The sequence below is a fragment of the Saccoglossus kowalevskii genome, chromosome 8, assembly GCF_978046115.1.
Source record: "Saccoglossus kowalevskii chromosome 8, keSacKowa6.1, whole genome shotgun sequence".
Classification (NCBI taxonomy): domain Eukaryota; kingdom Metazoa; phylum Hemichordata; class Enteropneusta; family Harrimaniidae; genus Saccoglossus; species Saccoglossus kowalevskii.
Genome location: NC_140648.1, coordinates 35,057,759 through 35,077,713, shown reverse-complemented (window position 1 = coordinate 35,077,713; position 19,955 = coordinate 35,057,759). Strand labels below are relative to the sequence as shown.

Sequence of the window (19,955 nt, the reverse complement as noted above, 5' to 3'; positions counted from 1 at the left end):
TATATCTAACATTAAATGTATGTCAGGATGGCCGAGCGGTCTAAGGCGCCAGACTCAAGGATTAAACACCTTGCCCTAATCTCAGGGTTATATGTGCGAGTATTCTGGTCCACGAATGTGGGTGTGGGTTCGAATCCCACTTCTGACATTGTAGTTTTACTCGCGGTAACTTTGCAGACTCTCGCACGTTTTAGGTTAGTGTGACTTTTCATTTTTCGGGTGACACAGCAGTGAATCAAAATTGACATTTATTTTCATTTAGATTTATGAAGACTGAACAGAAAGTGTGAAATAAATTGTCATCAAATTAAAGATTTGACCGGTCTGTGAAGCTAGCACATAATCGCTCGACATATCGAGAATTAAGTTACTGTCAAGATGAACGAATAGACACCTTGCCCTAATCTCATGGTTAATTGTGGGATTATTCTGGTCCACCAATATGGGCATTGTTCGAATCCCACTTCGGACAATGTTGTTATACTCTCGGTAACTTTGCAGACTTACGAAAGTTTTGGCTTGGTGTGACATTTTATTTTTCGGTTGATACAGCAGTAATTCAAAATTGACGTTTATTTCATTTAGTTTTTTAAATACGGAATAGAAATTGCCGAATTAGTTTCATCAAATTCAAGATTTAAACGGTCTATGTTACTAGCACATAAAAGTTCGATATATCTAACATTAAATGTATGTCAGGATGGCCGAGCGGTCTAATGCGCCAGACTCAAGGATTAAACACCTTGCCCTAATCTCAGGGTTATATGTGCGAGTATTCTGGTCCACGATTGCGGACGTGGGTTCGAATCCCACTTCTGACATTGTAGTTTTACTCGCGGTAACTTTGCAGACTTTCGCACGTTTTAGGTTAGTGTGACATTTTATTTTTCGTGTGACACAGCAGTGAATCAAAATTGACATTTATTTTCATTTAGATTTATGAAGACTGAACAGAAACTGTGAAATAAATTGTCATCAAATTAAAGATTTGACCGGTCTGTGAAGCTAGCACATAATCGCTCGTCATATCAAGAATTAAGTTACTATCAAGATTTACGAATAGACACCTTGCCCTAATCTCATGGTTAATTGTGGGATTATTCTGGTCCACCAATGTTGGCATTGTTCGGATCCCACTTCGGACAATGTTGCTTTACTCTCGGTAACATTGCAGATTTACGCACGTTTTGGCTTGGTGTGACATTTTATTTTTCGAGTGATACAGCAGTAATTCAAAATTGACATTTATTTTATTTAGTATTTTAAATACTGAACAGAAATTGCCGAATTATTTTCATCAAATTCAAAATTTAAATGGTCTATGTTACTAGCTCATAAAAGTTCGATATATCTAACATTAAATGTATGTCAGGATGGCCGAGCGGTCTAAGGCGCCAGACTCAAGGATTAAACACCTTGCCCTAATCTCAGGGTTATATGTGCGAGTATTCTGGTCCACGAATGTGGGCGTGGGTTCGAATCCCAATTCTGACATTGTAGTTTTACTCGCGGTAACTTTGCAGACTTTCGCACGTTTTAGGTTAGTGTGACATTTTATTTTTCGTGTGACACAGCAGTGAATCAAAATTGACATTTATTTTCATTTAGATTTATGAAGACTGAACAGAAAGTGTGAAATAAATTGTCATCAAATTAAAGATTTGACCGGTCTGTGAAGCTAGCACATAATCGCTCGACATATCGAGAATTAAGTTACTATCAAGATTTACGAATAGACACCTTGCCCTAATCTCATGGTTAATTGTGGGATTATTCTGGTCCACCAATGTTGGCATTGTTCGGATCCCACTTCGGACAATGTTGCTTTACTCTCGGTAACATTGCAGATTTACGCACGTTTTGGCTTGGTGTGACATTTTATTTTTCGAGTGATACAGCAGTAATTCAAAATTGACATTTATTTTCATTTAGATTTATGAAGACTGAACAGAAAGTGTGAAATAAATTGTCATCAAATTAAAGATTTGACCGGTCTGTGAAGCTAGCACATAATCGCTCGACATATCGAGAATTAAGTTACTGTCAAGATGAACGAATAGACACCTTGCCCTAATCTCATGGTTAATTGAGGGATTATTCTGGTCCACCAATATGGGCATTGTTCGAATCCCACTTCGGACAATGTTGTTATACTCTCGGTAACTTTGCAGATTTACGAAAGTTTTGGCTTGGTGTGACATTTTATTTTTCGGTTGATACAGCAGTAATTCAAAATTGACGTTTATTTCATTTAGTTTTTTAAATACGGAATAGAAATTGCCGAATTATTTTCATCAAATTCAAGATTTAAACGGTCTATGTTACTAGCACATAAAAGTTCGATATATCTAACATTAAATGTATGTCAGGATGGCCGAGCGGTCTAATGCGCCAGACTCAAGGATTAAACACCTTGCCCTAATCTCAGGGTTATATGTGCGAGTATTCTGGTCCACGATTGTGGACGTGGGTTCGAATCCCACTTCTGACATTGTAGTTTTACTCGCGGTAACTTTGCAGACTTTCGCACGTTTTAGGTTAGTGTGACATTTTATTTTTCGTGTGACACAGCAGTGAATCAAAATTGACATTTATTTTCATTTAGATTTATGAAGACTGAACAGAAAGTGTGAAATAAATTGTCATCAAATTAAAGATTTAACCGGTCTGTGAAGCTAGCACATAATCGCTCGACATATCGAGAATTAAGTTACAATCAAGATTTACGAATAGACACCTTGCCCTAATCTCATGGTTAATTGTGGGATTATTCTGGTCCACCAATGTTGGCATTGTTCGGATCCCACTTCGGACAATGTTGCTTTACTCTCGGTAACATTGCAGATTTACGCACGTTTTGGCTTGGTGTGACATTTTATTTTTCGAGTGATACAGCAGTAATTCAAAATTGACATTTATTTTATTTAGTCTTTTAAATACTGAACAGAAATTGCCGAATTATTTTCATCAAATTCAAAATTTAAATGGTCTATGTTACTAGCTCATAAAAGTTCGATATATCTAACATTAAATGTATGTCAGGATGGCCGAGCTGTCTAAGGCGCCAGACTCAAGGATTAAACACCTTGCCCTAATCTCAGGGTTATATGTGCGAGTATTCTGGTCCACGAATGTGGGCGTGTGTTCGAATCCCATTCCTGACAATTTTGTTTTACTCTCAGTAACTTTGCAGATTCGCGCACGTTTTGGCTTGGTGTGACATTTTATTTTTCGTGTGATACAGCAGTAATTCAAAATTGACATTTATTTAATTTAGTTTTTTAAATACTGACCAGAAATTACCGAATTATTTTCATCAAATTCAAGATTTAAACGGTCTATGTTACTGGCACATAAAAGTTCGATATATCCACCATTAAATGTATGTCAGGATGGCGTAGCGGTCTAAGCCGTCGGACTCAAGGATTAAATACCTTGCTCTAATCACAGGGTTATATGTGCGAGTATTCTGGTCCACGAATGTGGGCCTTGGTTCGAATCCCACTTATACAATTTTGTTTTACTCTCGGTAACTCTGCAGATTCTCGCACGTTTTAGGTGAGTATGACATTTTAATTTTCGTGTGACACAGCAGTGATTCAAAATTGACATTTATTTTCATTTAGATTTATGAAGACTGAACAGAAAGTGTGGAATAATTTTTCATCAAATTAAAGATTTGACCGGTCTGTGAAGCTAGCACATAATCGCTCGACATATCGAGAATTAAGTTACTGTCAAGGTGGACGAATAGACACCTTACCGAAATCTCAGGGTTAATTGTGCGAGCAGACTAAGGCGCCAGACTCAAGAATTAACCACCTTGCCCAAATCTCAGTGTTATACGTGCGAGTATTCTGGTCCACGAATGTGGGCGTGGGTTCGAATCCCACTTCGGACAATGTTGTTTTACTCGTGGTAACTTTGCAGAGTCTCACACGTTTTAGGTTAGTGTGACATTTTATTTTTCGTGTGACACAGCAGTGATTCCAAATTGACATTTATGTTCATTTAGATTTATAAAGACTGAACAGAAAGATTGGAATAGTTTTTCCATCAAATTAAAGATTTGACTGGTCTGTGAAGCTAGCACATAATCGCTCGACATATCGAGAATTAAGTTACTGTCAAGATGGACGAATAGACACCTTGCCCTAATCTCATGGTTAATTGTGGGATTATTCTGGTCCACCAATGTGGACATTGTTCGAATCCCACATCGGACAATGTTGTTTTACTCTCGGTAACTTTGCAGATTTACGCACGTTTTGGCTTGGTGTGACACTTTATTTTTCGAGTGATACAGCAGTAATTCAAAATTGACATTTATTTCATTTAGTTTTTTAAATACTGAACAGAAATTGCCGAATTATTTTCATCAAATTCAAGATTTAAGCGGTCTATGTTACTACCGCATAAAAGTTCGATATATCTAACATTAAATGTATGTCAGGATGGCCGAGCGGTCTAAGGCGCCAGACTCAAGGATTAAACACCTTGCCCTAATCTCAGGGTCATATGTGCGAGTATTCTGGTCCACGAATGTGGGCGTGGGTTCGTATCCCACTTCTGACAATGTAGTTTTACTCGCGGTAACTTTGCAGACTCTCGCACGTTTTAGGTTAGTGTGACATTTTATTTTTCGTGTGACATAGCAGTGAATCAAAATTGACATTTATTTTCATTTAGATTTATGAAGACTGAACAGAAAGTGTGAAATAAATTGTCATCAAATTAAAGATTTGACCGGTCTGTGAAGCTAGCACATAATCGCTCGACATATCGAGAATTAAGTTACTATCAAGATTTACGAATAGACACCTTGCCCTAATCTCATGGTTAATTGTGGGATTATTCTGGTCCACCAATGTTGGCATTGTTCGAATCCCACTTCGGACAATGTTGCTTTACTCTCGGTAACATTGCAGATTTACGCACGTTTTGGCTTGGTGTGACACTTTATTTTTCGAGTGATACAGCAGTAATTCAAAATTGACATTTATTTCATTTAGTTTTTTAAATACTGAACAGAAATTGCCGAATTATTTTCATCAAATTCAAGATTTAAGCGGTCTATGTTACTAGCACATAAAAGTTCGATATATCTAACATTAAATTTATGTCAGGATGGCCGAGCGGTCTAAGGCGCCAGACTCAAGGATTAAACACCTTGCCCTAATCTCAGGGTTATATGTTCGAGTATTCTGGTCCACGAATGTGGGCGTGGGTGCGAATCCCACTTCTGACAATGTAGTTTTACTGGCGGTAACTTTGCAGACTTTCGCACGTTTTAGGTTAGTGTGACATTTTATTTTTCGTGTGACACATGAGTGAATCAAAATTGACATTTATTTTCATTTAGATTTATGAAGACTGAACAGAAAGTGTGGAATAATTTTTCATCAAATTAAAGATTTGACCGGTCTGTGAAGCTAGCACATAATCGCTCGACATATCGAGAATTAAGTTACTGTCAAGGTGGACGAATAGACACCTTACCGAAATCTCAGGGTTAATTGTGCGAGCAGACTAAGGCGCCAGACTCAAGAATTAACCACCTTGCCCAAATCTCAGTGTTATACGTGCGAGTATTCTGGTCCACGAATGTGGGCGTGGGTTCGAATCCCACTTCGGACAATGTTGTTTTACTCGTGGTAACTTTGCAGAGTCTCACACGTTTTAGGTTAGTGTGACATTTTATTTTTCGTGTGACACAGCAGTGATTCCAAATTGACATTTATGTTCATTTAGATTTATAAAGACTGAACAGAAAGATTGGAATAGTTTTTCCATCAAATTAAAGATTTGACTGGTCTGTGAAGCTAGCACATAATCGCTCGACATATCGAGAATTAAGTTACTGTCAAGATGACGAATAGACACCTTGCCCTAATCTCATGGTTAATTGTGGGATTATTCTGGTCCACCAATGTTGGCATTGTTCGAATCCCACTTCGGACAATGTTGCTTTACTCTCGGTAACATTGCAGATTTACGCACGTTTTGGCTTGGTGTGACATTTTATTTTTCGAGTGATACAGCAGTAATTCAAAATTGACATTTATTTTATTTAGTCTTTTAAATACTGAACAGAAATTGCCGAATTATTTTCATCAAATTCAAAATTTAAATGGTTTATGTTACTAGCTCATAAAAGTTCGATATATCTAACATTAAATGTATGTCAGGATGGCCGAGCGGTCTAAGGCGCCAGACTCAAGGATTAAACACCTTGCCCTAATCTCAGGGTTATATGTGCGAGTATTCTGGTCCACGAATGTTGGTGTGGGTTCGAATCCCACTTCTGACATTGTAGTTTTACTCGCGGTAACTTTGCAGACTCTCGCACGTTTTAGGTTAGTGTGACTTTTCATTTTTCGGGTGACACAGCAGTGAATCAAAATTGACATTTATTTTCATTTAGATTTATGAAGACTGAACAGAAAGTGTGAAATAAATTGTCATCAAATTAAAGATTTGACCGGTCTGTGAAGCTAGCACATAATCGCTCGACATATCGAGAATTAAGTTACTGTCAAGATGAACGAATAGACACCTTGCCCTAATCTCATGGTTAATTGTGGGATTATTCTGGTCCACCAATATGGGCATTGTTCGAATCCCACTTCGGACAATGTTGTTATACTCTCGGTAACTTTGCAGACTTACGAAAGTTTTGGCTTGGTGTGACATTTTATTTTTCGGTTGATACAGCAGTAATTCAAAATTGACGTTTATTTCATTTAGTTTTTTAAATACGGAATAGAAATTGCCGAATTAGTTTCATCAAATTCAAGATTTAAACGGTCTATGTTACTAGCACATAAAAGTTCGATATATCTAACATTAAATGTATGTCAGGATGGCCGAGCGGTCTAATGCGCCAGACTCAAGGATTAAACACCTTGCCCTAATCTCAGGGTTATATGTGCGAGTATTCTGGTCCACGATTGTGGACGTGGGTTCGAATCCCACTTCTGACATTGTAGTTTTACTCGCGGTAACTTTGCAGACTTTCGCACGTTTTAGGTTAGTGTGACATTTTATTTTTCGTGTGACACAGCAGTGAATCAAAATTGACATTTATTTTCATTTAGATTTATGAAGACTGAACAGAAAGTGTGAAATAAATTGTCATCAAATTAAAGATTTGACCGGTCTGTGAAGCTAGCACATAATCGCTCGACATATCGAGAATTAAGTTACTATCAAGATTTACGAATAGACACCTTGCCCTAATCTCATGGTTAATTGTGGGATTATTCTGGTCCACCAATGTTGGCATTGTTCGGATCCCACTTCGGACAATGTTGCTTTACTCTCGGTAACATTGCAGATTTACGCACGTTTTGGCTTGGTGTGACATTTTATTTTTCGAGTGATACAGCAGTAATTCAAAATTGACATTTATTTTCATTTAGATTTATGAAGACTGAACAGAAAGTGTGAAATAAATTGTCATCAAATTAAAGATTTGACCGGTCTGTGAAGCTAGCACATAATCGCTCGACATATCGAGAATTAAGTTACTGTCAAGATGAACGAATAGACACCTTGCCCTAATCTCATGGTTAATTGAGGGATTATTCTGGTCCACCAATATGGGCATTGTTCGAATCCCACTTCGGACAATGTTGTTATACTCTCGGTAACATTGCAGATTTACGCACGTTTTGGCTTGGTGTGACATTTTATTTTTCGAGTGATACAGCAGTAATTCAAAATTGACATTTATTTTCATTTAGATTTATGAAGACTGAACAGAAAGTGTGAAATAAATTGTCATCAAATTAAAGATTTGACCGGTCTGTGAAGCTAGCACATAATCGCTCGACATATCGAGAATTAAGTTACTGTCAAGATGAACGAATAGACACCTTGCCCTAATCTCATGGTTAATTGAGGGATTATTCTGGTCCACCAATATGGGCATTGTTCGAATCCCACTTCGGACAATGTTGTTATACTCTCGGTAACTTTGCAGATTTACGAAAGTTTTGGCTTGGTGTGACATTTTATTTTTCGGTTGATACAGCAGTAATTCAAAATTGACGTTTATTTCATTTAGTTTTTTAAATACGGAATAGAAATTGCCGAATTATTTTCATCAAATTCAAGATTTAAACGGTCTATGTTACTAGCACATAAAAGTTCGATATATCTAACATTAAATGTATGTCAGGATGGCCGAGCGGTCTAATGCGCCAGACTCAAGGATTAAACACCTTGCCCTAATCTCAGGGTTATATGTGCGAGTATTCTGGTCCACGATTGTGGACGTGGGTTCGAATCCCACTTCTGACATTGTAGTTTTACTCGCGGTAACTTTGCAGACTTTCGCACGTTTTAGGTTAGTGTGACATTTTATTTTTCGTGTGACACAGCAGTGAATCAAAATTGACATTTATTTTCATTTAGATTTATGAAGACTGAACAGAAAGTGTGAAATAAATTGTCATCAAATTAAAGATTTAACCGGTCTGTGAAGCTAGCACATAATCGCTCGACATATCGAGAATTAAGTTACAATCAAGATTTACGAATAGACACCTTGCCCTAATCTCATGGTTAATTGTGGGATTATTCTGGTCCACCAATGTTGGCATTGTTCGGATCCCACTTCGGACAATGTTGCTTTACTCTCGGTAACATTGCAGATTTACGCACGTTTTGGCTTGGTGTGACATTTTATTTTTCGAGTGATACAGCAGTAATTCAAAATTGACATTTATTTTATTTAGTCTTTTAAATACTGAACAGAAATTGCCGAATTATTTTCATCAAATTCAAAATTTAAATGGTCTATGTTACTAGCTCATAAAAGTTCGATATATCTAACATTAAATGTATGTCAGGATGGCCGAGCTGTCTAAGGCGCCAGACTCAAGGATTAAACACCTTGCCCTAATCTCAGGGTTATATGTGCGAGTATTCTGGTCCACGAATGTGGGCGTGTGTTCGAATCCCATTCCTGACAATTTTGTTTTACTCTCAGTAACTTTGCAGATTCGCGCACGTTTTGGCTTGGTGTGACATTTTATTTTTCGTGTGATACAGCAGTAATTCAAAATTGACATTTATTTAATTTAGTTTTTTAAATACTGACCAGAAATTACCGAATTATTTTCATCAAATTCAAGATTTAAACGGTCTATGTTACTGGCACATAAAAGTTCGATATATCCACCATTAAATGTATGTCAGGATGGCGTAGCGGTCTAAGCCGTCGGACTCAAGGATTAAATACCTTGCTCTAATCACAGGGTTATATGTGCGAGTATTCTGGTCCACGAATGTGGGCCTTGGTTCGAATCCCACTTATACAATTTTGTTTTACTCTCGGTAACTCTGCAGATTCTCGCACGTTTTAGGTGAGTATGACATTTTAATTTTCGTGTGACACAGCAGTGATTCAAAATTGACATTTATTTTCATTTAGATTTATGAAGACTGAACAGAAAGTGTGGAATAATTTTTCATCAAATTAAAGATTTGACCGGTCTGTGAAGCTAGCACATAATCGCTCGACATATCGAGAATTAAGTTACTGTCAAGGTGGACGAATAGACACCTTACCGAAATCTCAGGGTTAATTGTGCGAGCAGACTAAGGCGCCAGACTCAAGAATTAACCACCTTGCCCAAATCTCAGTGTTATACGTGCGAGTATTCTGGTCCACGAATGTGGGCGTGGGTTCGAATCCCACTTCGGACAATGTTGTTTTACTCGTGGTAACTTTGCAGAGTCTCACACGTTTTAGGTTAGTGTGACATTTTATTTTTCGTGTGACACAGCAGTGATTCCAAATTGACATTTATGTTCATTTAGATTTATAAAGACTGAACAGAAAGATTGGAATAGTTTTTCCATCAAATTAAAGATTTGACTGGTCTGTGAAGCTAGCACATAATCGCTCGACATATCGAGAATTAAGTTACTGTCAAGATGGACGAATAGACACCTTGCCCTAATCTCATGGTTAATTGTGGGATTATTCTGGTCCACCAATGTGGACATTGTTCGAATCCCACATCGGACAATGTTGTTTTACTCTCGGTAACTTTGCAGATTTACGCACGTTTTGGCTTGGTGTGACACTTTATTTTTCGAGTGATACAGCAGTAATTCAAAATTGACATTTATTTCATTTAGTTTTTTAAATACTGAACAGAAATTGCCGAATTATTTTCATCAAATTCAAGATTTAAGCGGTCTATGTTACTACCGCATAAAAGTTCGATATATCTAACATTAAATGTATGTCAGGATGGCCGAGCGGTCTAAGGCGCCAGACTCAAGGATTAAACACCTTGCCCTAATCTCAGGGTCATATGTGCGAGTATTCTGGTCCACGAATGTGGGCGTGGGTTCGTATCCCACTTCTGACAATGTAGTTTTACTCGCGGTAACTTTGCAGACTCTCGCACGTTTTAGGTTAGTGTGACATTTTATTTTTCGTGTGACATAGCAGTGAATCAAAATTGACATTTATTTTCATTTAGATTTATGAAGACTGAACAGAAAGTGTGAAATAAATTGTCATCAAATTAAAGATTTGACCGGTCTGTGAAGCTAGCACATAATCGCTCGACATATCGAGAATTAAGTTACTATCAAGATTTACGAATAGACACCTTGCCCTAATCTCATGGTTAATTGTGGGATTATTCTGGTCCACCAATGTTGGCATTGTTCGAATCCCACTTCGGACAATGTTGCTTTACTCTCGGTAACATTGCAGATTTACGCACGTTTTGGCTTGGTGTGACACTTTATTTTTCGAGTGATACAGCAGTAATTCAAAATTGACATTTATTTCATTTAGTTTTTTAAATACTGAACAGAAATTGCCGAATTATTTTCATCAAATTCAAGATTTAAGCGGTCTATGTTACTAGCACATAAAAGTTCGATATATCTAACATTAAATTTATGTCAGGATGGCCGAGCGGTCTAAGGCGCCAGACTCAAGGATTAAACACCTTGCCCTAATCTCAGGGTTATATGTTCGAGTATTCTGGTCCACGAATGTGGGCGTGGGTGCGAATCCCACTTCTGACAATGTAGTTTTACTGGCGGTAACTTTGCAGACTTTCGCACGTTTTAGGTTAGTGTGACATTTTATTTTTCGTGTGACACATGAGTGAATCAAAATTGACATTTATTTTCATTTAGATTTATGAAGACTGAACAGAAAGTGTGGAATAATTTTTCATCAAATTAAAGATTTGACCGGTCTGTGAAGCTAGCACATAATCGCTCGACATATCGAGAATTAAGTTACTGTCAAGGTGGACGAATAGACACCTTACCGAAATCTCAGGGTTAATTGTGCGAGCAGACTAAGGCGCCAGACTCAAGAATTAACCACCTTGCCCAAATCTCAGTGTTATACGTGCGAGTATTCTGGTCCACGAATGTGGGCGTGGGTTCGAATCCCACTTCGGACAATGTTGTTTTACTCGTGGTAACTTTGCAGAGTCTCACACGTTTTAGGTTAGTGTGACATTTTATTTTTCGTGTGACACAGCAGTGATTCCAAATTGACATTTATGTTCATTTAGATTTATAAAGACTGAACAGAAAGATTGGAATAGTTTTTCCATCAAATTAAAGATTTGACTGGTCTGTGAAGCTAGCACATAATCGCTCGACATATCGAGAATTAAGTTACTGTCAAGATGGACGAATAGACACCTTGCCCTAATCTCATGGTTAATTGTGGGATTATTCTGGTCCACCAATGTTGGCATTGTTCGAATCCCACTTCGGACAATGTTGCTTTACTCTCGGTAACATTGCAGATTTACGCACGTTTTGGCTTGGTGTGACATTTTATTTTTCGAGTGATACAGCAGTAATTCAAAATTGACATTTATTTTATTTAGTCTTTTAAATACTGAACAGAAATTGCCGAATTATTTTCATCAAATTCAAAATTTAAATGGTTTATGTTACTAGCTCATAAAAGTTCGATATATCTAACATTAAATGTATGTCAGGATGGCCGAGCGGTCTAAGGCGCCAGACTCAAGGATTAAACACCTTGCCCTAATCTCAGGGTTATATGTGCGAGTATTCTGGTCCACGAATGTTGGTGTGGGTTCGAATCCCACTTCTGTCATTGTAGTTTTACTCGCGGTAACTTTGCAGACTCTCGCACGTTTTAGGTTAGTGTGACTTTTCATTTTTCGGGTGACACAGCAGTGAATCAAAATTGACATTTATTTTCATTTAGATTTATGAAGACTGAACAGAAAGTGTGAAATAAATTGTCATCAAATTAAAGATTTGACCGGTCTGTGAAGCTAGCACATAATCGCTCGACATATCGAGAATTAAGTTACTGTCAAGATGAACGAATAGACACCTTGCCCTAATCTCATGGTTAATTGTGGGATTATTCTGGTCCACCAATATGGGCATTGTTCGAATCCCACTTCGGACAATGTTGTTATACTCTCGGTAACTTTGCAGACTTACGAAAGTTTTGGCTTGGTGTGACATTTTATTTTTCGGTTGATACAGCAGTAATTCAAAATTGACATTTATTTTATTTAGTCTTTTAAATACTGAATAGAAATTGCCGAATTATTTTCATCAAATTCAAGATTTAAACAGTCTATGTTACTAGCACATAAAAGTTCGATATATCTAACATTAAACGTATGTCAGGATGGCCGAGCGGTCTAATGCGCCAGACTCAAGGATTAAACACCTTGCCCTAATGTCAGGGTCATATGTGCGAGTATTCTGGTCCACGAATGTGGGCGTGGGTTCGTATCCCACTTCTGACAATGTAGTTTTACTCGCGGTAACTTTGCAGACTCTCGCACGTTTTAGGTTAGTGTGACATTTTATTTTTCGTGTGACACAGCAGTGAATCAAAATTGACATTTATTTTCATTTAGATTTATGAAGACTGAACAGAAACTGTGAAATAAATTGTCATCAAATTAAAGATTTGACCGGTCTGTGAAGCTAGCACATAATCGCTCGACATATCAAGAATTAAGTTACTATCAAGATTTACGAATAGACACCTTGCCCTAATCTCATGGTTAATTGTGGGATTATTCTGGTCCACCAATGTTGGCATTGTTCGGATCCCACTTCGGACAATGTTGCTTTACTCTCGGTAACATTGCAGATTTACGCACGTTTTGGCTTGGTGTGACATTTTATTTTTCGAGTGATACAGCAGTAATTCAAAATTGACATTTATTTTATTTAGTCTTTTAAATACTGAACAGAAATTGCCGAATTATTTTCATCAAATTCAAAATTTAAATGGTCTATGTTACTAGCTCATAAAAGTTCGATATATCTAACATTAAATGTATGTCAGGATGGCCGAGCGGTCTAAGGCGCCAGACTCAAGGATTAAACACCTTGCCCTAATCTCAGGGTTATATGTGCGAGTATTCTGGTCCACGAATGTGGGTGTGGGTTCGAATCCCACTTCTGACATTGTAGTTTTACTCGCGGTAACTTTGCAGACTCTCGCACGTTTTAGGTTAGTGTGACATTTCATTTTTCGGGTGACACAGCAGTGAATCAAAATTGACATTTATTTTCATTTAGATTTATGAAGACTGAACAGAAAGTGTGAAATAAATTGTCATCAAATTAAAGATTTGACCGGTCTGTGAAGCTAGCACATTATCGCTCGACATATCGAGAATTAAGTTACTGTCAAGATGAACGAATAGACACCTTGCCCTAATCTCATGGTTAATTGTGGGATTATTCTGGTCCACCAATATGGGCATTGTTCGAATCCCACTTCGGACAATGTTGTTATACTCTCGGTAACTTTGCAGACTTACAAAAGTTTTGGCTTGGTGTGACATTTTATTTTTCGGTTGATACAGCAGTAATTCAAAATTGACGTTTATTTCATTTAGTTTTTTAAATACGGAATAGAAATTGCCGAATTAGTTTCATCAAATTCAAGATTTAAACGGTCTATGTTACTAGCACATAAAAGTTCGATATATCTAACATTAAATGTATGTCAGGATGGCCGAGCGGTCTAATGCGCCAGACTCAAGGATTAAACACCTTGCCCTAATCTCAGGGTTATATGTGCGAGTATTCTGGTCCACGATTGTGGACGTGGGTTCGAATCCCACTTCTGACATTGTAGTTTTACTCGCGGTAACTTTGCAGACTTTCGCACGTTTTAGGTTAGTGTGACATTTTATTTTTCGTGTGACACAGCAGTGAATCAAAATTGACATTTATTTTCATTTAGATTTATGAAGACTGAACAGAAACTGTGAAATAAATTGTCATCAAATTAAAGATTTGACCGGTCTGTGAAGCTAGCACATAATCGCTCGACATATCAAGAATTAAGTTACTATCAAGATTTACGAATAGACACCTTGCCCTAATCTCATGGTTAATTGTGGGATTATTCTGGTCCACCAATGTTGGCATTGTTCGGATCCCACTTCGGACAATGTTGCTTTACTCTCGGTAACATTGCAGATTTACGCACGTTTTGGCTTGGTGTGACATTTTATTTTTCGAGTGATACAGCAGTAATTCAAAATTGACATTTATTTTATTTAGTCTTTTAAATACTGAATAGAAATTGCCGAATTATTTTCATCAAATTCAAGATTTAAACGGTCTATGTTACTAGCACATAAAAGTTCGATATATCTAACATTAAATGTATGTCAGGATGGCCGAGCGGTCTAATGCGCCAGACTCAAGGATTAAACACCTTGCCCTAATGTCAGGGTTATATGTGCGAGTGTTCTGGTCCACGAATGTGGGCGTGGGTTCGAATCCCACTTCTGACATTGTAGTTTTACTCGCGGTAACTTTGCAGACTTTCGCACGTTTTAGGTTAGTGTGACATTTTATTTTTCGTGTGACACAGCAGTGAATCAAAATTGACATTTATTTTCATTTAGATTTATGAAGACTGAACAGAAACTGTGAAATAAATTGTCATCAAATTAAAGATTTGACCGGTCTGTGAAGCTAGCACATAATCGCTCGACATATCAAGAATTAAGTTACTATCAAGATTTACGAATAGACACCTTGCCCTAATCTCATGGTTAATTGTGGGATTATTCTGGTCCACCAATGTTGGCATTGTTCGGATCCCACTTCGGACAATGTTGCTTTACTCTCGGTAACATTGCAGATTTACGCACGTTTTGGCTTGGTGTGACATTTTATTTTTCGAGTGATACAGCAGTAATTCAAAATTGACATTTATTTTATTTAGTATTTTAAATACTGAACAGAAATTGCCGAATTATTTTCATCAAATTCAAAATTTAAATGGTCTATGTTACTAGCTCATAAAAGTTCGATATATCTAACATTAAATGTATGTCAGGATGGCCGAGCGGTCTAAGGCGCCAGACTCAAGGATTAAACACCTTGCCCTAATCTCAGGGTTATATGTGCGAGTATTCTGGTCCACGAATGTGGGCGTGGGTTCGAATCCCACTTCTGACATTGTAGTGTTACTCGCGGTAACTTTGCAGACTCTCGCACGTTTTAGGTTAGTGTGACATTTCATTTTTCGGGTGACACAGCCGTGAATCAAAATTGACATTTATTTTCATTTAGATTTATAAAGACTGAACAGAAAGTGTGAAATAAATTGTCATCAAATTAAAGATTTGACCGGTCTGTGAAGCTAGCACATAATCGCTCGACATATCGAGAATTAAGTTACTGTCAAGATGAACGAATAGACACCTTGCCCTAATCTCATGGTTAATTGTGGGATTATTCTGGTCCACCAATATGGGCATTGTTCGAATCCCACTTCGGACAATGTTGTTATACTCTCGGTAACTTTGCAGATTTACGCACGTTTTGGCTTGGTGTGACATTTTATTTTTCGGGTGATACAGCAGTAATTAAAAATTGACATTTATTTTATTTAGTCTTTTAAATACTGAACAGAAATTGCCGAATTATTTTCATCAAATTCAAAATTTAAATGGTCTATGTTACTAGCTCATAAAAGTTCGATATATCTAACATTGAATGTATGTCAGGATGGCCGAGCTGTCTAAGGCGCCAGACTCAAGGTTTAAACACCTTGCCCTAATCTCAGAGTTATATGTGCGAGTATTCTGGTCCACGAATGTGGGCGTGGGTTCGAATCCCACTTCTGACATTGTAGTTTTACTCGCGGTAACTTTGCAGACTCTCGCACGTTTTAGGTTAGTGTGACATTTCATTTTTCGGGTGACACAGCAGTGAATCAAAATTGACACTTATTTTCATTTAGATTTATGAAGACTGAACAGAAAGTGTGAAATAAATTGTCATCAAATTAAAGATTTTACCGGTCTGTGAAGCTAGCACATAATCGCTCGACATATCGAGAATTAAGTTACTGTCAAGATGAACGAATAGACACCTTGCCCTAATCTCATGGTTAATTGTGAGATTATTCTGGTCCACCAACATGGGCATTGTTCGAATCCCACTTCGGACAATGTTGTTATACTCTCGGTAAATTTGCAGATTTACGCACGTTTTGGCTTGGTGTGACATTTTATTTTTCGGGTGATACAGCAGTAATTCAAAATTGACATTTATTTTATTTAGTCTTTTAAATACTGAACAGAAATTGCCGAATTATTTTCATCAAATTCAGAATTTAAATGGTCTATGTTACTAGCTCATATAAGTTCGATATATCTAACATTGAATGTATGTCAGGATGGCCGAGCTGTCTAAGGCGCCAGACTCAAGGATTAAACACCTTGCCCTAATCTCAGGGTTATATGTGCGAGTATTCTGGTCCACGAATGTGGGCGTGGGTTCGAATCCCACTTCTGACATTGTAGTTTTACTCGCGGTAACTTTGCAGACTCTCGCACGCTTTAGGTTAGTGTGACATTTCATTTTTCGTGTGACACAGCAGTGAATCAAAATTGACACTTATTTTCATTTAGATTTATGAAGACTGAACAGAAAGTGTGAAATAAATTGTCATCAAATTAAAGATTTGACCGGTTTGTGAAGCTAGCACATAATCGCTCGACATATCGAGAATTAAGTTACTGTCAAGATGAACGAATAGACACCTTGCCCTAATCTCATGGTTAATTGTGGGATTATTCTGGTCCACCAATATGGGCATTGTTCGAATCCCACTTCGGACAATGTTGTTATACTCTCGGTAACTTTGCAGATTTACGAACGTTTTGGCTTGGTGTGACATTTTATTTTCGGTTGATACAGCAGTAATTCAAAATTGACATTTATTTCATTTAGTTTTTTAAATACGGAATAGAAATTGCCGAATTATTTTCATCAAATTCAAGATTTAAACGGTCTATGTTACTAGCACATAAAAGTTCGATATATCTAACATTAAATGTATGTCAGGATGGCCGAGCGGTCTAAGGCGCCAGACTCAAGGATTAAACACCTTGCCCTAATCTCAGGGTTATATGTGCGAGTATTCTGGTCCACGAATGTGGGCGTGGGTTCGAATCCCACTTCTGACAATGTAGTTTTACTCGCGGTAACTTTGCAGACTTTCGCACGTTTTAGGTTAGTGTGACATTTTATTTTTCGTGTGACACAGCAGTGAATCAAAATTGACATTTATTTTCATTTAGATTTATGAAGACTGAACAGAAAGTGTGAAATAAATTGTCATCAAATTAAAGATTTGACCGGTCTGTGAAGCTAGCACATAATCGCTCGACATATCGAGAATTAAGTTACTATCAAGATTTACGAATAGACACCTTGCCCTAATCTCATGGTTAATTGTGGGATTATTCTGGTCCACCAATGTGGGCATTGTTCGAATCCCACTTTGGACAATGTTGCTTTACTCTCGGTAACTTTGCAGATTTACGCACGTTTTGGCTTGGTGTGACATTTTATTTTTCGAGTGATACAGCAGTAATTCAAAATTGACATTTATTTTATTTAGTCTTTTAAATACTGAACAGAAATTGCCGAATTATTTTCATCAAATTCAAAATTTAAATGGTCTATGTTACTAGCTCATAACAGTTCGATATATCTAACATTAAATGTATGTCAGGATGGCCGAGCTGTCTAAGGCGCCAGACTCAAGGATTAAACACCTTGCCCTAATCTCAGGGTTATATGTGCGAGTATTCTGGTCCACGAATGTGGGCGTGGGTTCGAATCCCACTTCTGACAATGTAGTTTTACTCGCGGTAACTTTGCAGACTCTCGCACGTTTTAGGTTAGTGTGACATTTCATTTTTCGGGTGACACAGCAGTGAATCAAAATTGACATTTATTTTCATTTAGATTTATGAAGACTGAACAGAAAGTGTGAAATAAATTGTCATCAAATTAAAGATTTTACCGGTCTGTGAAGCTAGCACATAATCGCTCGACATATCGAGAATTAAGTTACTGTCAAGATGAACGAATAGACACCTTGCCCTAATCTCATGGTTAATTGTGGGATTATTCTGGTTCACCAACATGGGCATTGTTCGAATCCCACTTCGGACAATGTTGTTATACTCTCGGTAACTTTGCAGATTTACGCACGTTTTGGCTTGGTGTGACATTTTATTTTTCGGTTGATACAGCAGTAATTCAAAATTGACGTTTATTTCATTTAGTTTTTTAAATACGGAATAGAAATTGCCGAATTATTTTCATCAAATTCAAGATTTAAACGGTCTATGTTACTAGCACATAAAAGTTCGATATATCTAACATTAAATGTATGTCAGGATGGCCGAGCGGTCTAAGGCGCCAGACTCAAGGATTAAACACCTTGCCCTAATCTCAGGGTTATATGTGCGAGTATTCTGGTCCACGAATGTGGGCGTGGTTTCGAATCCCACTTCTGACATTGTAGTTTTACTCGCGGTAACTTTGCAGACTTTCGCACGTTTTAGGTTAGTGTGACATTTTATTTTTCGTGTGACACAGCAGTGAATCAAAATTGACATTTATTTTCATTTAGATTTATGAAGACTGAACAGAAAGTGTGAAATAAATTGTCATCAAATTAAAGATTTGACCGGTCTGTGAAGCTAGCACATAAACGCTCGACATATCGAGAATTAAGTTACTATCAAGATTTACGAATAGACACCTTGCCCTAATCTCATGGTTAATTGTGGGATTATTCTGGTCCACCAATGTTGGCATTGTTCGGATCCCACTTCGGACAATGTTGCTTTACTCTCGGTAACATTGCAGATTTACGCACGTTTTGGCTTGGTGTGACATTTTATTTTTCGAGTGATACAGCAGTAATTCAAAATTGACATTTATTTTATTTAGTCTTTTAAATACTGAACAGAAATTGCCGAATTATTTTCATCAAATTCAAAATTTAAATGGTCTATGTTACTAGCTCATAAAAGTTCGATATATCTAACATTGAATGTATGTCAGGATGGCCGCGCTGTCTAAGGCGCCAGACTCAAGGATTAAACACCTTGCCCTAATCTCAGGGTTATATGTGCGAGTATTCTGGTCCACGAATGTGGGCGTGGGTTCGAATCCCACTTCTGACATTGTAGTTTTACTCGCGGTAACTTTGCAGACTTTCGCACTTTTTAGGTTAGTGTGACATTTCATTTTTCGGGTGACACAGCAGTGAATCAAAATTGACACTTATTTTCATTTAGATTTATGAAGACTGAACAGAAAGTGTGAAATAAATTGTCATCAAATTAAAGATTTGACCGGTCTGTGAAGCTAGCACATAATCGCTCGACATATCGAGAATTAAGTTACTGTCAAGATGAACGAATAGACACCTTGCCCTAATCTCATGGTTAATTGTGGGATTATTCTGGTCCACCAATGTGGGCATTGTTCGAATCCCACTTTGGACAATGTTGCTTTACTCTCGGTAACTTTGCAGATTTACGCACGTTTTGGCTTGGTGTGACATTTTATTTTTCGAGTGATACAGCAGTAATTCAAAATTGACATTTATT

The 19,955-nt window shown here is 37.4% G+C and overlaps 2 non-coding genes across 2 annotated transcripts; both read left to right on the top strand.

Moving 5' to 3' along the window:
• The first annotated feature begins 15,362 nt into the window (after positions 1-15,362).
• TRNAL-CAA (transfer RNA leucine (anticodon CAA)) lies at positions 15,363-15,489 on the top strand. Its single transcript has 2 exons — positions 15,363-15,400; positions 15,444-15,489. It is a non-coding gene; the product is annotated as a tRNA-Leu (tRNA).
• A 1,891-nt stretch (positions 15,490-17,380) lies between these two features.
• Positions 17,381-17,507, top strand: TRNAL-CAA (transfer RNA leucine (anticodon CAA)). The gene is made up of 2 exons: positions 17,381-17,418; positions 17,462-17,507. It is a non-coding gene; the product is annotated as a tRNA-Leu (tRNA).
• The last annotated feature ends 2,448 nt before the right edge of the window (positions 17,508-19,955 follow it).